This window comes from Marmota marmota, unplaced genomic scaffold (genome assembly GCF_001458135.2).
Source record: "Marmota marmota marmota unplaced genomic scaffold, marMar, whole genome shotgun sequence".
Taxonomy (NCBI): domain Eukaryota; kingdom Metazoa; phylum Chordata; class Mammalia; order Rodentia; family Sciuridae; genus Marmota; species Marmota marmota.
Window position 1 is genome coordinate 51,541,122 of NW_026000229.1, and position 22,111 is coordinate 51,563,232.

Sequence of the window (22,111 nt, forward strand, 5' to 3'; positions counted from 1 at the left end):
AGGTTAGTCAGAATCTGACTCCTTTTCACATATGGCATTACTCTAACTTTGCATGTATTTAGGCTAACCAGACTCCTTAGGTTGCATTTATGACTCAAATTCTCATAAAAATGTTAGAGGATCAATAACTCCTAACTCCATGCATTAACTATCCTCTCAAGATCCTTGTGCATTTCCTATTTATACCTAGAATGCCCAAAGCTACACATTCCCAAAGGACAGGGGTTAATAGGTTCTTCACTCTTGCACACTCTTAGCCCTGTGGATTTGAGCAGCCACTGGCAATGCCCACCTAATGTGGTTGTTAGAAGGCCAGCCTATGGTGTGATACAATCTCTTGCATCTTCTCCAATTAAGTGAGTGTTAGGCCTGCTGGTAGACATATTTTAGCCCCCTCTCTTCTTCCAAGGCTTAGGAAGCCAAACTCATTATGCCATAAAGAGAACAAAAAAAAATATTTATTGAGTTCTACTTTGCTATATCCTAGGTATTATTTGAGGTGCTGGCCATTCAATTGTGAACAAGAAATCAGTTCCAGTCTTCATAGAGCTTCATAGGTTAGAGAATGTTCCAGGCTAGCATTTGCATTATTATGGTCTGTATGTGAATTCAAAGGCAGACACGTTGACTTCTTCCTTTCCCTTTATTTATTTCTCTTGCTTAATTGTTCTGGCGAGGACTTCCAGAGCTATGTTATAAAGTGGTGAAAGCATTCGTTCTTTTCTTGCTCCAGGTTTTAGAGGAAAAGCTTTCAGTTTTTCCCTGTTCAGTATAATGCTAACGGTGGGTTTGTTATGCCTGGCCTCCATTGTGTTGAGGTATGTTTCTCCCAGGGTTAGTTTGTTGAGAATTCTTAACATGAAGGGATGTTGAATTTTATCAAATAAGTTCTGGTGCTCTGTTACAATCTAGGATGAGTACAACTAATAATAATGTATATTTCAAGATAGCTATCGAAGTGTGTGTGTGTGTGTGTGTGTGTGTGTGTGTGTGAATGGAACCCGGGGCCTCACACATGTTAGGCAAGTGCAGTCACTGAGCTACATCCCCAGTCCAAAAACAGGATCTTCAATCCTATCACCATAAAGAAATGATGGATATTTGGGATGATGGATATGCTAATTATCCTGATTGGATCATGAATTAAAACACTATCCTGTACATTAAAAATATGTCTGATTTTTATTTGCTAATTATAAATCAAATTGAAAAAAAAAAAGGCCTCATATAAAAGTTGGAAAAGAGACAGTGCCTGGTCAAATAGCAGCAACCTGGATCCCGCTATACGAATCCAATATGAATCTATCCTTGTTCTTCCACCATCTGCCTTCCTGCTTCAAAAAATTGGATTTAAAGTGTACTTTCTGAAGTTAATCATATGAAAGTTCTGGCCATGCTTCCTGGTTATAGAGGGCAAGCTCAATATTTGCCTCACCCTGAGGTTTCATTTCAAACACTCCACAGGTCCATTTGCAACCTGGGTTTTGAGTCAGGTGAGTTGCATAATAACTCTCACATTTTTGTATACTGTGGCACCTTTCTTTGAATGTTTTCCAGCTATTATCTTATTAGCCCTTACCATAGGGAGCACTGGGCTGGCATGCATACATTATTTTTATTTTATGGAAGAGGACACATCAGCACAGGAAGTGAAGGGGCTTGAATGAAATACACACAAAGCCAGATGAAACTGGGATCAGAAAAAGGTCCACAAACAGTCTTTGGCTGCTCTGGTATAAATATCTGCTTCCTTCTATCAGAATGGAGCGGGCTTGATGGGGTATGAAAGGTTTGATCTTTTGCCAAAAAGAATGGGTTAATAACATGTGTTGGGAAGAAAGATGAATCAAGTTGTGAGTGAAGTTGAATCATCCATAGTGGCAGACAGCTGCTTAATAAACTTTCTCAAACAATATCCATCTGTATTTCATGCCTGCTCTACTATGTGGTGCAATGCTGCTAAATTTTATAGGAGAAATCCAGGGAAGTCCTTTAATTGACACAGAGTAGGTACTCGTCTTAGTCCATTTGGTGCTATTATAACAAAATACCTGACGTTAGATAATGTATAAAGAAAAGAGGTTTATTTATCTTACTGTTCTGGAAGTTCAAGAGCATGGTACCTGCATATATTCAGCTCCAATGAAGATCTAATGGCAATGGCATAACAATAGAATCAAGTGCAGAAGAAAAGAGAGGTCACATGGTGAAACAGGAAGCAAGAGACTTGGAAGGCAAAGGAGCCAGGCTAGTTCTTTCTATAACAACCTGTTCTCACAGAAACCAGAACTGATCTGCTCCCAAGAAACAGCATTAGTCTATTCATGATGGTAGACCCCCATGTCCTAATCATCCCATGCTAGATCCCCCCCCCCCCCGCCCCACACACGTAAGGGCTTTACCATCTCAGCACTCCCACAGTGGGGACCACGCCAAGTGAATCTTTGAAGGCAGATCAGATTCAAACCATGTAAGTACAAAACATGTGTTTACTGAAGGAAAGAAGATGAAAAAGGGAAGATACCATGTTATTTGAGCTCACCAGTGGGGAGGGAGGAAGACTACAAACTCATGTCAAGACCAATTTTACCCTGAACTAGGAAGTGTCGTCCAGTGATGTCACAGGAGTGCAGAGAAAGAGGAAACCACTGTGGCCTGCAGGGAGCTTGGGGACCTTGCTAGAGGTGAACTCTGAATAGGTCTGGAGAAGGGCAGGTTCCGGAGAGGCCAAGAAGAGGAGGGATATTTTCCTTGGAGGTGCCAGGGCGTGGCCAGCCTGGTGGTTGAGGAAGGGTCACATTGACAGGTTATGTCTTTTAAAAAAGATAAGGTGCATTTTGTGAGATGGGACAGAGGGATTGTGTTTTTGAGTAGATAATGTGGAACGCCTGAAATCTACTAGAAAAGAAAGAGTAAAGAATCAAAGCAAACTCCTGGTTTCTGATTCCAAGAATGCCATTATAGAAGGGGAAAGCTTTCATTTTGGAACACTGATTTTTATTTATTTATTTTTTTTATTTTTGAGTGTGCCTTAGCTCTGGGGCAACAGTTGCAGCACATTTATTTCAAAATTTTGTGGAAGCCATGATCTTCTTTTAGTGTTTGTTTCTCCCCCAAGGGTGAGAGTGGGATCATGATTGTTTTCTACTCTCTCTGCAATCATGGTATTTTAAAAAAAATTGTTTATGTATGTTTTTACTCAGTTTTAGTGAAATATATAAGTATTCATCCTTATTTTGTTGTTATAAATATCATTTTCATTGTTATTTAGTTCTAGTGAAAAACACCACTGTATCTACTACTGTCCTTTCTGGGCTCTACTTTTATCCCTGAGCCAGTTCACATTTGGCAGAAAATTTTCTAGCAACTTTCTTCTTCTGATTGGGTTAAACCATTAGGCTTACAGGCTTTGAAAATAATTATAACTATTTTCAAGTTCTTCAGAAATCAAAACTATTGTTTTTTTTTTTTTGGTCTGTTTGCTTGTTTTTTGGGGGAGACCGGGGATTGAACTCAAGGGTACTCAACCACTGAGCCACATCCCCAGTCCTATTTTGTATTTTTATTTAGAGAAAGGATCTCACTGAGTTGCTCAGAGCCACGCTTTTGCAGAGATTGACTTTGAACTCAAGATCATCCTGCCTCAGCCTCCCGAGCTGCTGGGATTACAGGCGTGTACGATCACATCCAGCAAAACTCTTGTTTTATTTAGGGTTCTTACCTCCTTCTTCTTCTCTTCAAAACAGGGAAGATGAAAAGCTTCAGAAACTAAAATCTCCTCTATTCCTGGGCAATGTCCTTAAACAAGAAGTAATCAAAAGAGGATAAAAATATTAAACCATCATCATAGGAAATGTTTATCAACCCAAGTAGGAGATTTCAAGGGACTAAATGGTGATTTCAGTTATTAGACATCTCAAGAAGACAAGACAGAGTTTATCTCCAGAATTCGAAGATCTTTTGTTTTCCTTTCTGTTTTAAAAATGGAATCTGACTGTGTTGCCCAGGCTGGTCTCAAACTCCTGGGCTCAAGTGATCCTTCTGCCACAGCCTCCTAAGTTGCTAGGACTACAGGTACGCAGACTGAAAGCTTTGGACTCTGAAGATTCTCAACAGACAGGTGAAACTGGTGGTCTTACTATACAGTAGGGCAGAAAAATAGGATCTGCAGGTTGGAAGGCCAGACTCAGATATCACATAGGAAGGAGGTTCATGAATAAGAAGCTCCGCTCTCAACATTCCAGGTATTCTGAGCACACAGCAATAAAGAGGGGAATATGTAGAAAAGAGATTGGCAGAATTTTTCTGAAGTTCATTCCCTAATTTATTACTTTTCCATCTAATGGAAAGTCTTACTGAGAATGAGGTTTATATCAAATTCCTATTTCTCTTTTCTTTCTTTGAATGTTTCCAGTTTAATTCAGATGCATGCACTATCAAACATCTGTTTTAATTACAGCCATTGTTAAGGTAATTAATCAGTTGACGTCTCCCACAAGCCAAAATCCTATATTGCTGAATTTTTGTACAATCAAAGATACAATAAATATAAAAGGAATTCTTGTATATCAGCACCAAAAAAAAAAAAAATGCATACAACTTCTTTGCTCACTGATGCAACCAAAACACCCAGGAGTTATTATAATGTGCATTCCCTTGACACAGACCTTTATTTCATGCAAATGACTGTGATTAAGATTCAAATACTTTTTTTTTCATTTTCACACATTACTTAATCAATGTGAAGTACTGTGTAAAAATTGCATCTCTTCATAACAGTGATTTTGACCAAGTCAAGTGTTGCTCCTAGAATTATAATCCAGACTTGTGATTCAATTATCATTTAGAGACTTTCTAAATTCAAATTAAGTTCACTCGTTTCTCCTCCTCCCAATACTATCAACTTAATATCATATTATGGATCATTTGTAAGGTGTGATTAAAATAACTTTCCATTGGAAGGAAATACACAATGTGATGTGTGATTTCTTTACTTTCAAAAAAAGCACAGCAATCAATAGAAACTTGCCATTAAAATGTATGAAAACGCACAAGGTACAATCTCTTTTTTTCCCATTTGTGTTAAACTTCGCTTTTAGATTGAATAAAATCGACACTCCCCAGAATGCTTATCTCTTTAAACTTCCGTGGAATAGTTGTACAAATCACCATTTAAAAAGTTAGAAAAGAACTCACGGAATGCTTAAAGTTTGGCTTCCCTGCTTGATGAATTACTATTGGATATTCAAAAAGCACATTCTCACAGGCATCAACAAGGAATACGGAAAATGAAGTAGGATTCCAGAGGCCAACTAGCCACTCTTATGCAACTAGAAAACATTGATCTATTTACAGTTTACTGCACCCAAGCCAGAGCTGCATCTTGTTTGGTTATTGTCTGTGACACTTTCTTGCTCATCTTGCATTTTATTTTTATTTGAGGAAAAATTAGATTTTGCCAATGACTAAGAATGAGACTTTAGAGCTGGCAGGTTTGGGTGCTCATAATACAAGCTTCATCCATTTCTTAGAATATGTTCCACAGTTTGAACTACTCTAGTATCTGAGTCAAAAATAAATCGAATTTTAAGTTGTTTTCCTTCTTTCAACACTCACACAAAAATTCTTTTTTTGTGTCCAAGTGCAATGAGCAGAGAAAAACACTCGTCTTTTTTTTTTTTTTTTCCTCTCTCTCTGGTTCCTAGAATATGATGTCATCTCTATGCAGAGCTGGATTTGTTGAAGCTGAATCATTTTTTTGAGAAACATGGAGTTCGCATTTGGTAGAGTTTGATGGATTCAAACAATGTTTGAATCTGGATATTCCTTTTTAGAAGTCGTTCCATGTACATTGTCGTGGGATGTCTCCTGCCAGGAGAGGTTGAAGGGGCATTGGCAATCAGCTGATACGAGGGTTCCAATTCATAGATACCCCAGCCAATTAGAGCCAAAGGTCTTGTTCTGAATTTATTACTAGACTAGGAAACATCTGTGAGATGAGGTGGTTCTGCAGGAGAATTATTAACCACTGTATATTTCCCTGAGAAGCCAAGACATGGACTCATGCTACTTACAGAGGACCAAAAGAACAATTCCTACTTATCCTGATCCCATCCAAGGGGAGTTTAAGGGGGCTTCAGGATAAAGTTTTAAGGAAAAAAATAAGATTGGATCCGAGGCTAGTGGCTTGACCCCCATATCTAATCTTCCCCATCCCAAAGGAATAGAAATTTGGGGGAGTACATGGCTACCCAGAATAATGGCTACATGTCTCAGCTGACCTTGTAGATGGCCATGGACCATGACTAAGTTCTGGTCAATGGAATAAAAGCAGAGTAGAAGTCCAAAATTCCTTGGGCCTATATGGTTAGGAATTCAGATATTTTTCAATTTTGAAGTTGTTATGATGGATGTACTGTGCATATTAGAATATCTCCTTTGGAATCTGGGGTAGCACCTCATAACCAGCTGCCGAAAAGTGTAATAATATTCACTCTAAGTGAGATAAATGAAGACCCTAAATGGTCTCATATCAATTCAGGTTAGGTTTTTGCCTTCAAGTGAGTTTCTGTGAAAAACATAAAAATATTGTTTTTCAGAGCTTTTCAGATTTCACAATTATGCATTATATAGCTGCTTCTGGAAAAATGGGATGCTTCCTTAGATCACAAAGATTGCAGTTGTAAAGACAATCTAAAATAAAGAACTGTTACTTTAAAATGTGAACGCTATTATGTTTTACTGCATGCTTTAAGATTAAACACTTATGTACAATGTACTATGTTAAGTATCTCATTGAGTTTATTATTAGTTCTGTTTTACAGATGAGAAAACTGAGGTATAGAAAGTTTAAATAAATTAGATAATGCCCATAATCAGAAAGCAGCAAATCAAGGATTTAAAACTAAGTCTGACAGCAGAGTCTCCATGTTTGTCTATGGTACTATATGGTGCTATGTCCATGAGACAGTAGTTAAAAAGCATGGACTCATTGTAGACACTTGATCCAGCTTCAAGTTTCTCTGTGATCCTGGAATTGCTTTTTTTTTTTTTTTAATATTGGGGATTGAACCCAGGAGCATTTAACCACTGAGCCACATCCCCAGTACTTTTGGGTTTTTTTTATATTTTATTTACAGACAGGGTCTTGCTAAGTTGCTGATGCCTGGCTGAAATTGCATTTTTAATGACTTATGAAGACATTGTGTTTTTTTTTTATGGCCCCATGTTAGTTTGACCTGCAACTAACCAATTTTCTAACCATGTGAACAATGGACAACCCTAAAGGAAAAGAGTGAAGCTAGAAGTCAGTTGCTCTCAATAATCACACTAGCACAGCCATTATGACATCATAATAATAAAGCATTGTTGGGCTGGGGATGTGGCTCAAGCGGTAGCGCGCTTGCCTGGCATGCGTGCGGCCCGGGTTCGATCCTCAGCACCACATACAGACAAAGATGTTGTGTCCGCTGAAAATTAAAAAAAATAAATAAATATTAAAATTCTCTCTCACTCTCTCACTCTTTCTTTAAAAAAAAAAATAAAGCATTGTTGTTAGAGCTGCTTGCAGCTGTCCTCCTCATTGTTGTTGTTGTTGTTATTATTATTATTATTTGGGATGGGGTCTTGCTACATTGCCCAGGCTGGTCTTGATCTCCTGGATGAGCCATTCTCCTGCCCTCACCTCCCTAGTAGTTGGTTCTACTGTGCACCACCATATTCAGCTCTACCTTTTTATAGCTTAACCTCCAAGTTAAATTAAAAATGAATATAAATTAAAAAAAAAAACAGTCTGGCATCTAGCCTCTTGGTTTCACTTTATGTCTCATACTTGTATCTTAGTTGAGATTTCACATACTCAGTAGTTTGGTGATTGGTAAATTTTTGAGGTGGGGAGTATTGAGGATTGAGCCTAGGAATGCTTAACCACTGAGGCACATCCCCAGCCCTTTTTTAGAATTTTTTATTTTGAGACAGGGTCTCACTAAATTGCTTAGGGCCTTGCTTAATTGCTGAGGCTGTCCTCCAACTTGCAATCCTCCTGCCTCAGCCTCCAGAGTTCCTGGGATTATAGGCATGTGACACATGCCTAGTGGTTTTTTATTGTTAATACCTAAACATCAAAAGAAATCGCAGGGGCTGGGGTGGTGGCTCAGCGGTAGAGCACTTGCCTAGCACATGCAAGGCCCTGGGTTTGATCCTCAGCACCATATAAAAATAAATAAATAAAGATATTGTGTCCAACTAAAAAATAAATATTAAAAAAAAAAAAAAAAGAAATCACAATCTAATAATAAAGCTATCCCAGCTCAAATCTTCTTCTTATATACTTTTAAAAAATTGTTTTGCTGTCCTGGGGACCGAGCACTGGGCTCTATGCATCCTATGTAGGCACTCTAACACTGCTATACCCCGAGTTCCCCAGCTCAAATCTGAGATGACTTTAGAAGTTATAAGTGTTATCATATTCACAATAATTGTCACTACATTATTGGCATTTCTGGTACAATTACCTAAAAAATGTGAAAAAGATAAAGTTGCTAATTAACAATAAGGAAATAGTATGAATACACGACCAGTGTAACTCCACACCATGCACAACCATAAGAATGGGAAGTTATATGACATGTATGTATGATATGTCAAAATACACTCTGCTGTCATGTGTATCTAAAAAGAACTAATTAAAAAAAAGTAGATGCGTTTTGTTCAGGTAAAAAAACAAAACAAACAGCAATAAGGAAGTGAGAACAGTGTTAATGGAATTAATGTGAGTCCAGAGATAGATGTATGGCTTTTCTCTTGGCCTTCACTCATTAGAGTAACTGGATCTTATTACTGTGGCAACTATGGTGAAATATGAACAATTTCTTAATAGGGGACAAGCATATAGATATTCATTATGCTGGTTTCCTCTTTTCTATGCAAGTTTGACCATTTCATAATAAAAGTTATACGTGTTATCACTTATATTAAGTGTGTGTGGGGGGGGTCCATCCAAATGATCATTTTAAAAGCTAACATCCCAAATTGCATTTTTGGGTGATGTTCTCCGGGAATTTAGCCCTGCATTATCCAAAATAGGGGCCAGTAGGCACATGTGACAATATGTTAAATACAAACTAAGGCTAAATTAAATTAAAAATTCAGCCCCTAAGTTGTACTAGGGACACATAAGCACATTTAAATTAGTAGTTATTGGTTATACACTTTTAAAATATTTTTAAATTTGGGTAAAATATGTGTAATATAAAATTTACATTTTTAATGAGTGTTAAGTTGGCTACCATTGGCTATCTCCAGAACTTAAAAAATTTAATATGATTTAATTTTAACCATTTTTTTTGTTGTGGTAAAAATATATACGAGCATATTAAGAACATGTTGAAATTAGTGTAACTATCTGTTCTTATAATTCCCTGAAAATATTGACTCACTACTTGGTTACCATTATGTTGATTACAAATAAGACAAACATAGGCTGGAGTTGTGGCTTGATGTGGAATGCTTGCTTGACACGTGTGAGGCCCTGGGTTCAGTCCTCAGCACCACATATAAATAAAGTAAAAAAATCCGTTGACAACTAAAAAATGTTTTAGGAAAAAAAAAAAAACCAAATAAGATAAACAGCAAAAATCTCAGGCCTGAGAAATTTAAAAATATGGATTTTAAAACTTGACGTATTAACTATCCTGGGGAAATGGGAGGCACTCCATTCTTTCACTGCAGCAATAAAACAAATCTCACCCTACTTCTAGAACCCCAAGGCTCTGTTCCTCTTGAAGGTAATTTGAGACATAGGGCTGTACAGAGCACAGGAATTGATTCAGTCAGCAAATATTTGCAGAGGCCCTACTGAAGGTCACACACTGTGTTGGCAATGGGAATATAATGGTGGGCATGAGAGATAAGACTTCTGTTTCACAAAGCTTCTGTTATGATTTAGATAGGAGGTATCCTCCAAAAGCTCATGTGTGAGACAATGCAAGAAAGTTTAGAGGTGAAATGATTGGGTTATGAGAGTCTTAACTTAATCTGTGCATTAATCCACTGATATGAATTAACTGGACAGTAACTCTAGGCAGGCAGGATGTGGCTGGGAGGAGATAGGTCATTGGGGGTGTGCTTTTGGGGTTTTTACTTTTTCCCTGGTGAGCAGGGCTCTCTCTGCTTCCTGGTGGCCACATCCAGAGCTGCTCTACTCTGCCACTCCCTTCTGCCATTGTGTTCTGCCTCACCTTGGGCCAAGAGCAATGCAGTCTGTAGACTGAGACCTCTGAAACTGTGAGCCAAAATAAACTTTTCCTCCTCTGTTATTGTCAGGTCTTTGGTCACAGTGATGAGAAAGCTGACTAAAACAGCTTCCCTCCTCTAGAGTGGGGAGGCAGACAGTAGATCAATTGACCAACATATAAACCCAGAGCTATCAGAGAGTGACAACTGCTATAAAGAATACAAAACAGGCTGACCTCAAGGAGATCACCATGAACTCCTGTCTTATGTGCAAGAGATCCCCAGTGACTCTGAGTCATATGTCATCTTAAGAAGCAAATTCCAAATTAGATTTCAATCACCTAAAAACAATGAAAAGTGAAATTCCCCAGATAAAGTTTGAGTTCTAGTCTTTTGTGCTGTGCCTGACTCCAGACTGTCACTTATTGAGTGATTCTGAATTAACTCACTTAATAAGCGTGGGCTGTGTCCATTTGATAATTCTTTAGGTAACTCACACCTTATCCAAATGTGTAAGACACCTGTAGCTTTTGCAAAAGAAATTTTTCCAGATGGGCTGCAGATGTAGCTCATGATACAACACTTACCTAGCATGCATGAGCCCTTGAGTTTCATCTCTTCCCCTCGCAAAAAAAATTATCCAGGTTGGTGCTTTGTTACCAAGTTATCCTCAGGTTTTAAATAAACACAAGAAAAAATGTAAAAAAACGGGAAGAAAAGCTGTGAATATCTCAGACAAATTTGAATGACTGTAATTGTCTCCTCAAACAACAGTCAAAATGTAAAGCAATGCTGGCTAGGGTCTCTCCTGACTTTTCACCCCTGCATGGACTGTGGAGGTTTCTTGAGTTTTATCTATATCCCAGGAGCAAAAGCTGCCTCACAGAGAGGTGAGTTATGTGAACACAGGAGGAAGGCAGTATGAGCTGGTGTGACTGCCCACTTCGCCACAGGAAGGAAAGCAGATTCCCTGTGTCCTGTAAGTTTACCAGCTGATAAACTCTCTAAGCCTAAATCTATTAGTGCTCAGGACAGAAATACCTGGATGACAAGAAATACTTTGTTTCCACTGGGTAAGAGTTCCAATTGGGGGAGTGAGTAGTGATAGAACTATTTGTCCTTAATGGGAAATAAACCAATTTGGGGTGCTTCAGAGGGGACTGCAAACTTTCCTCCAGGTTCTTGTTTTGACTGTAAAACCGTAATCATTTTCAAGCCTTCTGGATTATCCTGCCTCTTGAATACACACTTCTGTCAATGTTTCTTCTTTAAGATTTATTTACAGCCTTGAAAACAGCCTGGGGCAAATAGCAATTTATACAAGGAGAACCACAGAATGTGGTTTTCAATTACCATTTGGGTGACCCCTAAGCTGGGGTGACGGGATTATGAGTGGATTTTTTAAATGGTATGGTAGTGAGGTGATTGGTCAATGTTTATTTGTAAGTGTTCTTAATCAGTTGGCATGGTATTTCATTGTTATGTGTCTCTCAGATTTCAGAGAAATAAATTCCCGAACTCAGTTTTCTTAGTTTTAGAAAACTGATCACAAGCATCATTCTCTGAAATTTGTAGGAATTTTTCAGCATTCAAAATAATAACACTAATAACAAAACTAACATTGTATTTACTGTGTGCCTAATGCAGTGTTAAGATTTTAACACAAAGCATCCTGTATAAATGTCAAAACCACCACCGTGTCAGTAATGAAGAAATGAAGGCTCCAAGCAGTATAGCAGTGAGCCCAGGTATAAGCCTGTGACTCCCTGTGGTGCATGTGACATTGGCAATGAGGGCAGGGCTTAGGAGTTTTCGATTTACTATCATCTCCATCAGACCGGCTTCTTCCAAGTTACCCAAAGTAAATGTTTCATCTAGGGAAGCCCAGTGCTGTTGCTAAGTAAATGCAGATTGCAACCCAAAAGTCCATTCTGGGTAAAAATGTCAGGACTGTTAATTCTATGCCCCTGTGACCATGACCATCGAATTCTCACTGCAGAAAGCCCATCATGTTTGGGACACTAGAGTAGGAAATGTATGGGATGAAAGGGAAGCAGTAGCATGAAAAGAACCCAAGGCAATATTACAGCATAGAACATGGCACAGGCCCAGGTCTGATGGCCAGGCCAACCTGCTTTCTAGTCTTGAGTCTTCCAAATTATTTCCTTGGCTGTAGACAAGTTACCTTGTTTCTCTGGACCTGATAATTGGCTGAAAATTAGGGGCTCAGTTCAGTAACCTTATAAATCCCTTGCAGCTATAAAATAAAATGATTCCGTATGTCCTGCCTTCCAAGAATTTACAATCCAATAGGTTGATGAGATAAACTCAATATTTAGACATGGTCCCAAACTTTCCAGTCTATTGTATTTTTTCCCCAGTAGATCCTGAACCCAAGGCCTCTAGACATATTCTTTGATTCTCCTCCAAGGCTTGGTACATGTTTGGGGCTCATGAATGGTTGCTAAGTAAGTGAATGAAAAACATAATGAGTAAAAAAAACACCAAAAAAATATGTTTAGTTTTTCAAAGCAGCATATAAAAATGGCACCCAACTTCAGGTCTTTTGTACTATTCAAATCTAGGAGGAGATTCAGCTTTCTGTGTTGCTTAAAATTCATAGAATTTAATTTAAGCTCTACCCCCTTTAAAAAAAAAGATTAAAAAATTGCAAATACACAATTTTGTACAGTGCCTTTGAAGGGGCCTCTGCAAGTGAGGAGTGCCCAGGTACACACTTTATTACTATGGTTGCTGACAACTTGCTTCTACTCTGCTCCAGGCCTGCCTGCCTTCTTGCTTCCTCAAAAGCCTACTCCTAGTCTAGCCACTTAGCAAGTTCCCTCCACCTTCACTCCTAGTCATCGTCTACCACGGATGCTTGATTTTTTTAAAAGTGTGGTAAGATACATATAACACAGTATTGCCCATTTTAACTATCCTTTAATATACAGTCTGGTGGCATTAAATAATTCACAATGCACCAGGCACTGTGGCCCTCACCTGTAATCCTAGTGATTCGGGAGGCTTGAGGCAGGAGGATCACAAGTTTGAGGCCAGCCTCAGCAACTCAGGGAGACCCTGTCTTAAAAAAAAAAAGCACTGGAGATGTAGGTCAGTGGTAAAGCACCACTGTGCTCAATCTCCTTTCCCCTCCAACAAAATTCACAATGTTGTGCTCATTTCAGCAGCACATAGACTAAATTGGAATTATACAGAGAAGATCAACATGGCCCCTGGACAATGATGATATGAAAATTCATGAAGTGACCCACTACCATGATAGAAGCAGTGAGATTCATAGTTACTACAGCATTTGGGGGAAGGGAAGCTCCCCAAACAGCCTATTATCACAAAGACCAAATTCTTTAGCAGAAGAACTGGGGAGAGAATCAAGGGTGTTGAGGTGGCCTGTGTCCTGGTGGTTTGAAACCACACAGAGGGAAGTCCATTAAATGCTCACAAATGCTTAAAAAAGAAATCCGTAACATTGTACAACTATCACTGCTATCTATATCCAAAACTTTTATCATTACAGTAGAAACTGTACCCATTAAATAACTCCTCCTTTTTCTCTCTCCCTTCTGTCTCTAGTAATCTGTACTTCATGTCTGCATAAATCTGCCTTATTCTAGAGTGCCTAAATAAATGGAACCTTCTCTTATCTGTCCTTCTGTATCTGGCTTATTTCACTACAGTATCATAGACCTTGATGTTTTCAATGGTACTGTAGTCTATATCCAGATTTCATTCCTTTTTTTAATGGCTGAATAACATTCCATTTTATGTGTACACTGCATCTTGTTTGTCCTTTCCACTTGGGCTGGTTCTGCCTTTTGGATATTGTTATGCTGCTGTGAACATTGATGTACAGGATCTTTTTTTTTTTTTTTTCAACTGAGGATTGAACCCAGGGGCACTTAACCACTGAGCCACATCCCCAGCCCCTTTTATTTTTTATTTTGAGATAGAACCTCACTAAGTTGCCAAGGCTTGCTTTGAACTTGTTATTCTCCTGCTTTGGCCTCCTGAGCTTCTGGATTACAGGTGTGCACCACTGTGTCCAGCTATAAGGATCTTTAAAAGTACTTTCTTTGAATTCATTGGGTGTATGCCTATATGAAGAATTGCCAGGTCATATACAGGGACAGTTGAGCTTTGTAAGGAACCATTACTGTTCTCCACAGCAGCTATACCATTTTACATTCCCACTAGAAATGCACGAGAACTCTGATTTCTCCATATCCTTATCAACACCTATTTCCCATTTTTTTTTCTTATTATTGGTATCCTAGTAGGTGTGAAGTGGTATCTCATTGTGGTTTTACCTTATTATTTTTTGTAGCATTTAACATTATATGAAGTAGTCATGTTCATTTTTCTTTGTTTCTTAGTCCAGAAGTCTACAAAAGCAGGGTCATTTCTGGGTTTGCAGCCTCCAGAGCTGTCCTTATCACATATGTCATTTATTCTATTGAGTAAATGATGATATAGATGATGTGTGCAGAACCCCATGGCTGTCATCGCTAATTTACTTGTCCTATGATTAGTGCCTAAATAAGAGCACATGAATTACATAACAAGTCCATGACTTGTATCAGGTATCCAGGAAATCTTTCTGGTAGCCTTGAGCAAATGGACACCATTATCTTAGGACTTCTAAAAGCGAAGACTAAACACAATTTAAATAAAACTGTGTGTTATAAAAGATGTGCATGATCCTCAAATTAAATTCAGTAATTATAATTAAAATTCAAGGTGAATCAATTAACATATATATATATATTTTGTACTTGAATTGAACTCAGGGGCACTTAACCACTGAGCCACATCTCCAGCCCTTTTTTGTAATTTATTTAGACACAGGTTCTCACTGAGTTGCTTAGGGCCTTGATAAGTTGCTGAGACTGGTTTTGAACTTGTCATCCTCCTTCTTCATCTTCCCGAGCTGCTGGGATTACAAGCATGCACCACTGCACGTGGCTAATAAATAATTTTCATAAAACCTGCATGGAGAATCATATACTGCTTCCTTTTTAAGATACCCAAAACTAAGGTTGCACTGTGACAAGTGTAAATAGGACTAATACTATCTCACTGGAGCACTGGGAGGAGCTTTGTCACTGAAACCCAAGTCTTAAATCTCTAACCACCAAGTCAAGTTGGGTGGATAGATAGGAAAGTCACGGTGCTGCCCAATTTTTCATTTACAACTGTGGGGAAAACAAAATTTCATCCCATAAACCAAAGTGTGAAGATTACTGAGTCATTCAGAACAATATGAGATCTTAACACGTGGCTTCTGTGCATTTTATAAACACACAATTTCACAACTGAAAGCTTTCAATGATTCCATCCCTATTGCTAAAGATCAGAGTCACTAGATGAAGGGATCCTGGAAAAGGCCTAGGGAACTACAGCAAACAGCCAGGACCTGGGTTAGCGGTGCACCAGAGTGAGTTGCAAAGTACACAGCAGCTTATCATCCCCTGTCCCTCCTCGCCCCCCTCCCAGCCCATATGATCTGTTTGCTAATGTCTCAAACACAAATCAGGCTTACTGTGTAGTTCATGGTTGTTCCTGGTCACTCTCTGAGTTACTGAACCAAGTTGCATGATGACAGAATTTTGAACTCATGAAGTTTGTGGCTGTGAAGAGCTCAGAGTATTTAACACATGCTCAAATGAAGTCCTGTAAAGAGAACAGAAAAAGAAATCAGATGGGCCCTTGAGCACATAGAGGACAGAAGACCCACCTGAGGACAGCTACCTTGGCCAGAAGCAGGGTTCCCCTGGGTTCCAAACCGACATGTACCTTGCCAGATCCAGAGAGAGGTGAGAACAATTTTTGTAGTTGTATAGTCTTTTCCCTAAATTGTGTAAGTTTCTTCAAGTTCCTCCAAAACCTGGAGGTTGACCCAGCCTTTGCTTTTGTCTAGCCTTCCTCAGAAATTTTTGAAAATGCTTTCAGTCATTTTCTATAGAGAAATGTTGAAAGATACTAGTGAGTTTCTGGGCATCCCCTGCAGGGCTTAGTACTGATCTGTCCACACTGCAGAGTTTGGTGACAAATGGACCTGACATGTAAAAATAAATAAAACCAAGTACTGTTAATTGTGTGTTTCTGAGTGTTTTAGTCACTTTTTCACTGCTGACACCAAAAGACCTGACAAAAACAATTTTAGGGGTGGAAGCATTTATTTGGGGGCTTGCGGTCTCAGAGGTCTCAGTCCATAGACAATTGAGATCTATTGCTCTGGGCCCGAGATGAGGCAGAATATCACGGCAGAAGAGTGTGGAGGAGGAAAAACAGCTCAGGACAAGGCACAAGGAAACACAGAGAGAGAGAGACTCCCTCACCACAGCTACAATATGTACCCTAAAGGCACCTCCTCAGGGACCCACCTCCTCTAGCCATACTATACCTGCCTGTGTTACACAGTTAATTCATTCAAATGGTGCTGCATTGATTAGGTGAAGGCACTCAAAACCCAATTATTGCACCTCTATACTTTCCTGCACTATCTCACACATGAGATTTTGGGGGACACCTCACATCTAAATCATATCACTAATACTCACCTGACACATTTGGCTTTAGATGTTCAGACTTTACTTATTTTACCCAGAAGATCTTGATTAGAGAAACCGAACATCTATGCCTGAGAACTGGGACAAGAGACTCAGGGAGAGAAACATGCTTTTGCTCCATGACCCTTTGTACAAAAGAACTAATGAAATAATTTCCCACTTGCTTTTTTTTTTATCATTTGGCACATAGACTATTATATTTTGTCTTATTCACTGTCAACTAGAAAAAGTAAAATCTCACCACAGATGCTGGCACCATGCCACTTAGATTTTTTAGCCACCAAAATTGGGAGCCAAATAAACCTCTTAAAAAAAAAAAAAACTCTCTCTCTCTCTCTCTCTCTCTATATATATATATATATATATATATATACATATATAACCTGTGGCTTTTAGGTTAATATGTTATTTACTTTTACTCAAATACCACTAATTAAAATAGATTTGTACTAACCACTTTGAGTGTACTATAAATCACCTTACACAGTTAAGTCTGATCGGAGTCAGAAGTGAAAATTCTAAAATGGCAATCACTCCCATACACCACCACTAAAGGCCTCTGCTGGCCCTTGTGGACTTTGACATTCAATTGGAGAAGAAACCCATTTAATGTGAGAAAGTCCTACCCCGACGTCAGCATGAGGGAGTGAGTCAACTTGGGTGTTCCCAGGTGAGGTCTGGAAGAGATGAGTGGAATAGTCTCAAAAGAGTCCATTTCTGATAGGAGTTCTGTAAACTTTCTCATCCCAGAAGCAGCAGTGTCCCTCAGGCCCAGGGGCTTTGCCCCCTGCTCCCCCCCGTTTGTCTTCCCTGGCAGTTACTCACTTTTTAAGGCCTCTACAATCAAACCTGACCCTCCACTTTTAGGCTCCATCATTTGTCCGTTAGGTAGGAACTTGGTGGGCATTTCATATTTCTTCCCTTTCAGCCCCAGAAAGTAGCATTAGCAGGGAAATTCTAAAGCAAGCAGAAAACTGGCATAGCTAATTTAGGCTAATTAGGACTGCGGAAGCCGATTCCTACTTCAGAGCTTCCCCTACCCTCCCGTGTCTCCACCTGATTGCTTTGTCCAGCAGCAGACCCAGGAGGCACTTCCAATTACATCACATCCTCTTCAAACACCAAACCACTCAAGCTAATTTTATCCTATTAAACAGACTGAAGGATCCAGAAGAAAGGTTCTCTCCCCTCCCCAAAAGCTTCAATTACCAGGGTCTCTGATTATCATCGCTTCAATCCTATGTGCACTGCTAAATACTTTTCTTTCTTTTTTTTTTTTTTACTTAGCCTAGCCTTCTTGATTTAGATGAAAAGCAAATATCATGAGCAGGTCTTTACAGCTCTGGTAAAGTGACATTAGGAGTAGAGCTAAAAAGAAACACCCTGCTTATTAGCATGGTTAATCAAAGTCAAGTTTGAAGTTGCCAAAGACATTGGAATCACACAAATCTCGGCACCTCTCTGAATATTAGCATTTTGAGAAATTTCTAAAGATTTATTTTTTCTCCTCCCTTCTTTTCCTTTCCCTCCCCTCTACTTTCCTGCCCTCCCTCCCCGCCACTCCCTCCTTTCCATCCTCCATTTTGTTTTATTTCTTTGACTTGGGGTCTGGGGTCTAAGTTGCCCAGACTAGTCTTGAACTTGTGAGCTCAAGTGATTCCCCCAGTTCAGCCTCCCAAGTAGCTGGGACAACAGGCATGTGCCACCAGGTCCTGCTCCTTTCCCCCTTTAAATAACTTTTTGCAAAATTTATCAGTATTCAACAAACAGAAAATTGTGATTTCCTAAAAATAAATATAGAATAAGCGACTTGATTGTGGAAGAAAATGTAAAGAAGTTTAGCAAGATGGATAACAGTCATTCATCATTTGGTCAGTTTACGTCTTTCTAGCAAAAGGACATAAATATCATATTTTTCATGACAACTATACCCAGGGAGTGACTGTTATAGAGAACGCACTTTTAAATTTCTAAATTCAAAATGAACTTTCTACTCAATTTTGACCCATAGAAATTTTAATCTGGAAGATTTTAATTTTTTATTTTCTGATAACAACAAAAACAGAATCGTATTCTAATTCTTAATATAAAGTTCATTTCCCAACTGCAAGTTTAAGACTTGGAATCAAACTTGAACAATTTAATTGTTCGCAATTCCTTTTTGGAAAAAGATTTATAAAAGCCACCTTGAAAATCCTTGCTTTAAGAAGACATGTCGAGTAAAGATATATGAATTTACATGAAGGGAGTTACAGTCTCTGAAAGACTTGAAAAACTGTTTTTGAAGTGAAATACATCAACTGTGCAAAGCATCGCTCTTCTCCACGACAAGAAATAGGTTTGACACATCTTAAAAGGTACCAAGGTAACAAAGAGAAGTTTTCCCACCTCAATATCATCCGGCCACCTGGAGGATCCTTTTGCAATGACAGAAAGATTTTTCGTTTCTCTTAAAAATTTGTTATAACTTTTAAAGACCAGTGGTGTGTCTCGATGCGTTCGTCAGTTTTAATTTCAGAAGATCTCATCTATATTCTATGTCATCAGTCCAAACGATTGAAATGAAATGTTTGCTTTTTTAAATAATCTCTTGCCTTTAGCGGAAAACCTACCCAGTGATTCTCCCACAATTGTTCCCATTCCACAGGTATCAAAAAACAGAAAACGTGGTCTTGGGACAATTGTTCTTACGCCTCCCTACCCCAGCCCCAAAAGAAACAGCTGCTAAACCACTATCCATCCAAACTCTGTTTGGGCCAATTTTCTTAATGTTTCAGCAAAGCTTAATCTGTTGGCATAAGTGTTTAGTCCCATTAACAGCTAAAGTGACAGCCCACAACTCACTGTGCTGTCAGTAAACAAGGAATGTGAGGAATGGCTTTTAAACAATGGCTAAGCCTCAAGCCATTTTGTCTTCAGATGCTGTGAGACTTGTCCTCGCCAGAGCTGCCTCCCTCCCACAGCCTTACTTCTGCAGAAAATGCACCTCCCTCTCCTGTCTTGTTATTAGCTGATTAGATTTGTCTGGTTCAATTTACTCTCCTCTGATTGGCCATCTAGGACATGCAGGTTGTTAAAATAAGCCAGCCATCACTATTTTGGGGAAGAACAAACTGGTGAAAACTGGAAGATGAGTGAGTTTGTCTACACAGGATTTGTTGGAATAACCCCATCCAGTCTAATGTGGGACAGATTCTTTGGGGCAATAGCAGATTTTTTCTGATCTTTATGTAGTCTATTTTGCCTGGAGAATAGAGAACATGATCAGATGTATGAGTGGACCTCCCCACCCACAGAAATGATCCCACAAAGGCAATCAGGCATAATATCCAGAAATGGGTATTATGTTTACCTTCTTTTTTGTTTTTTTGATATTTTTTTGGTATTGGGGATTGAACTCAGGGGCACTTAACTATGGAGCCACTTCCCCAACTCTGTTTTTATATTTTATTTAGAGACAGGGTCTTGCCAAGTTGCTGAGGCTGGCCTCCAACTTGTGATTCTCCTGCCTCAGCCTCCTGAGCCACAGGAATGCATATTCTTTTTAAACATGTAACTTCTTTGGGAAGACTTTCTAGAATATTTTAATCAGTACATAGTTCTTTCCTATTATCTGCTCAGTTAGCATTTCTCTGTCACTTATGCTACTTCTTCTACCTCTTTTTATTGCTCTCCAACCCTTAGATCTCTCCCATCACCCCCAATGCCCACCCTCAATTTATAAATATCAACAAAGGAGAGTATTCTTGGCATCAGGATCTTTATATGACTCCAGGATTAAGGAGATTCCCCCAAGGGATCCAGGCTACTCATGGGGAACTTTTACAACCTTTTCATGTGAGCTCGAATCTCCCTCTTGGCCAACAATAAACACCAGATCTTCCCCTGAACCTACCACTGACTGCAGATATCTTGCACATGGTATTCAGACTCTCTCGTGCATGCTGTCCTGCATTGCTGAGTCGAAAGGAGTTGTTTTGAGTGCTGTATTCCAGGAGGCTGAGGTTGGACTTGTAAACAAAGGAACGAAGAGAAAGGCTGTATGTAAGTGGAGAAGTTGACAGAGCCGGTAGGGAATTTTGAAACTCCTTTCTCAATCTCTATCAAATTAAAAAAAATGTACACAGTAAGAGGCAGAAAGAGACCAAGAAGAGGTGCATTTCTTTCTTCTTTCAATGTGAAGATTTTGTACCTGGAGTTATGTTTCTCTGGAGTGCCTCCTCATAACACCTTGTGTCCTTGCAACCCCCACCCCGTGTGCTTTGCGGTGGCTGTTTGCTCTTCAACTCCATTTGAAGCATCCCTTCCTTTGGGCAGCCATCATCCCTAACCCCTAGGGTTCTCCAATCCCAGATGATTTTGGTACCTCCCCTCTGGGTTTCACTCTGGGCTCTCAAAGTACTATAATATACTGGGTAGTAATGACTGATTTTTCTGATTTCTTTATCTTGGTCTGTCGTTATGTTAGTGCAATGCAGGTCACCAACTATTTGCTGAATAGCTACTAATAGCTACTATATTCCTCGTTTAGGTGATGGATTATCACAACTGTCATTTGCCTGACTCCATCTTGTTTCCTGTCACATCACTGCCTGCTTAGGAGTTTTTGGGGGGCTCCTAAGATCTAATTGTCCTAACATGCATCAGCTCCTGGCTTTCTGCTTGACATCACCTCTCCACACACGTCTACAAGATAGCCATTCTGAAAGAATACTCTGTATGCATGTGTGTGAACATATGTGTGTACTGTTTAATGGTTTATTATATTCTGCTATGCTTCCATGATATGTAGCTTCCTCTGTCTGGAATACCCTAGTAGACTGAGAAAATTTTTCTGCAACTTCAAGTGTCCACATTTTTATTACCCACTGCCTCCTCAGGCCCCGACTCTATTCATGGGCATCTTCTTTTGTATACCTTGTCTGTCTTATAAAAACCTCCCTTAAGCAATTTCTATATTGTGTTGTATGGAATTTCTTTCAGGTCACAGATACTCCCTCTCTGAGCTCATAGGTGTGGGGTCTGCATGTTTTTTTATTGCATTATATGCCTGGAACAAAGTGGGTGTCCAGAGCATAAGTATGTGCTTCATAGCTTAATGAGGATCTGGTTCCTGGGCAGAAAAGATGTGAGTGATCCAAGTGATCCAGCCCCTTGGTTGCTCTCATTCCACAGGCCTAAGCTCTATGGTATCTCTGTGCACACCTACCTCTTCAGGGACATTACGAAAGGTGGACTAGTGGACACCACCCAGAGGTCAGTGCCTGCCACTATCTCCCTCACCCAGT

At 39.3% G+C, this 22,111-nt stretch overlaps 1 non-coding gene across 1 annotated transcript; it reads left to right on the plus strand.

The window, feature by feature from the left end:
• The first annotated feature begins 13,408 nt into the window (after nt 1-13,408).
• Nucleotides 13,409-13,514, plus strand: LOC125613471. Its single transcript, XR_007344035.1, has one exon. It is a non-coding gene; the product is annotated as a U6 spliceosomal RNA (small nuclear RNA).
• The last annotated feature ends 8,597 nt before the right edge of the window (nt 13,515-22,111 follow it).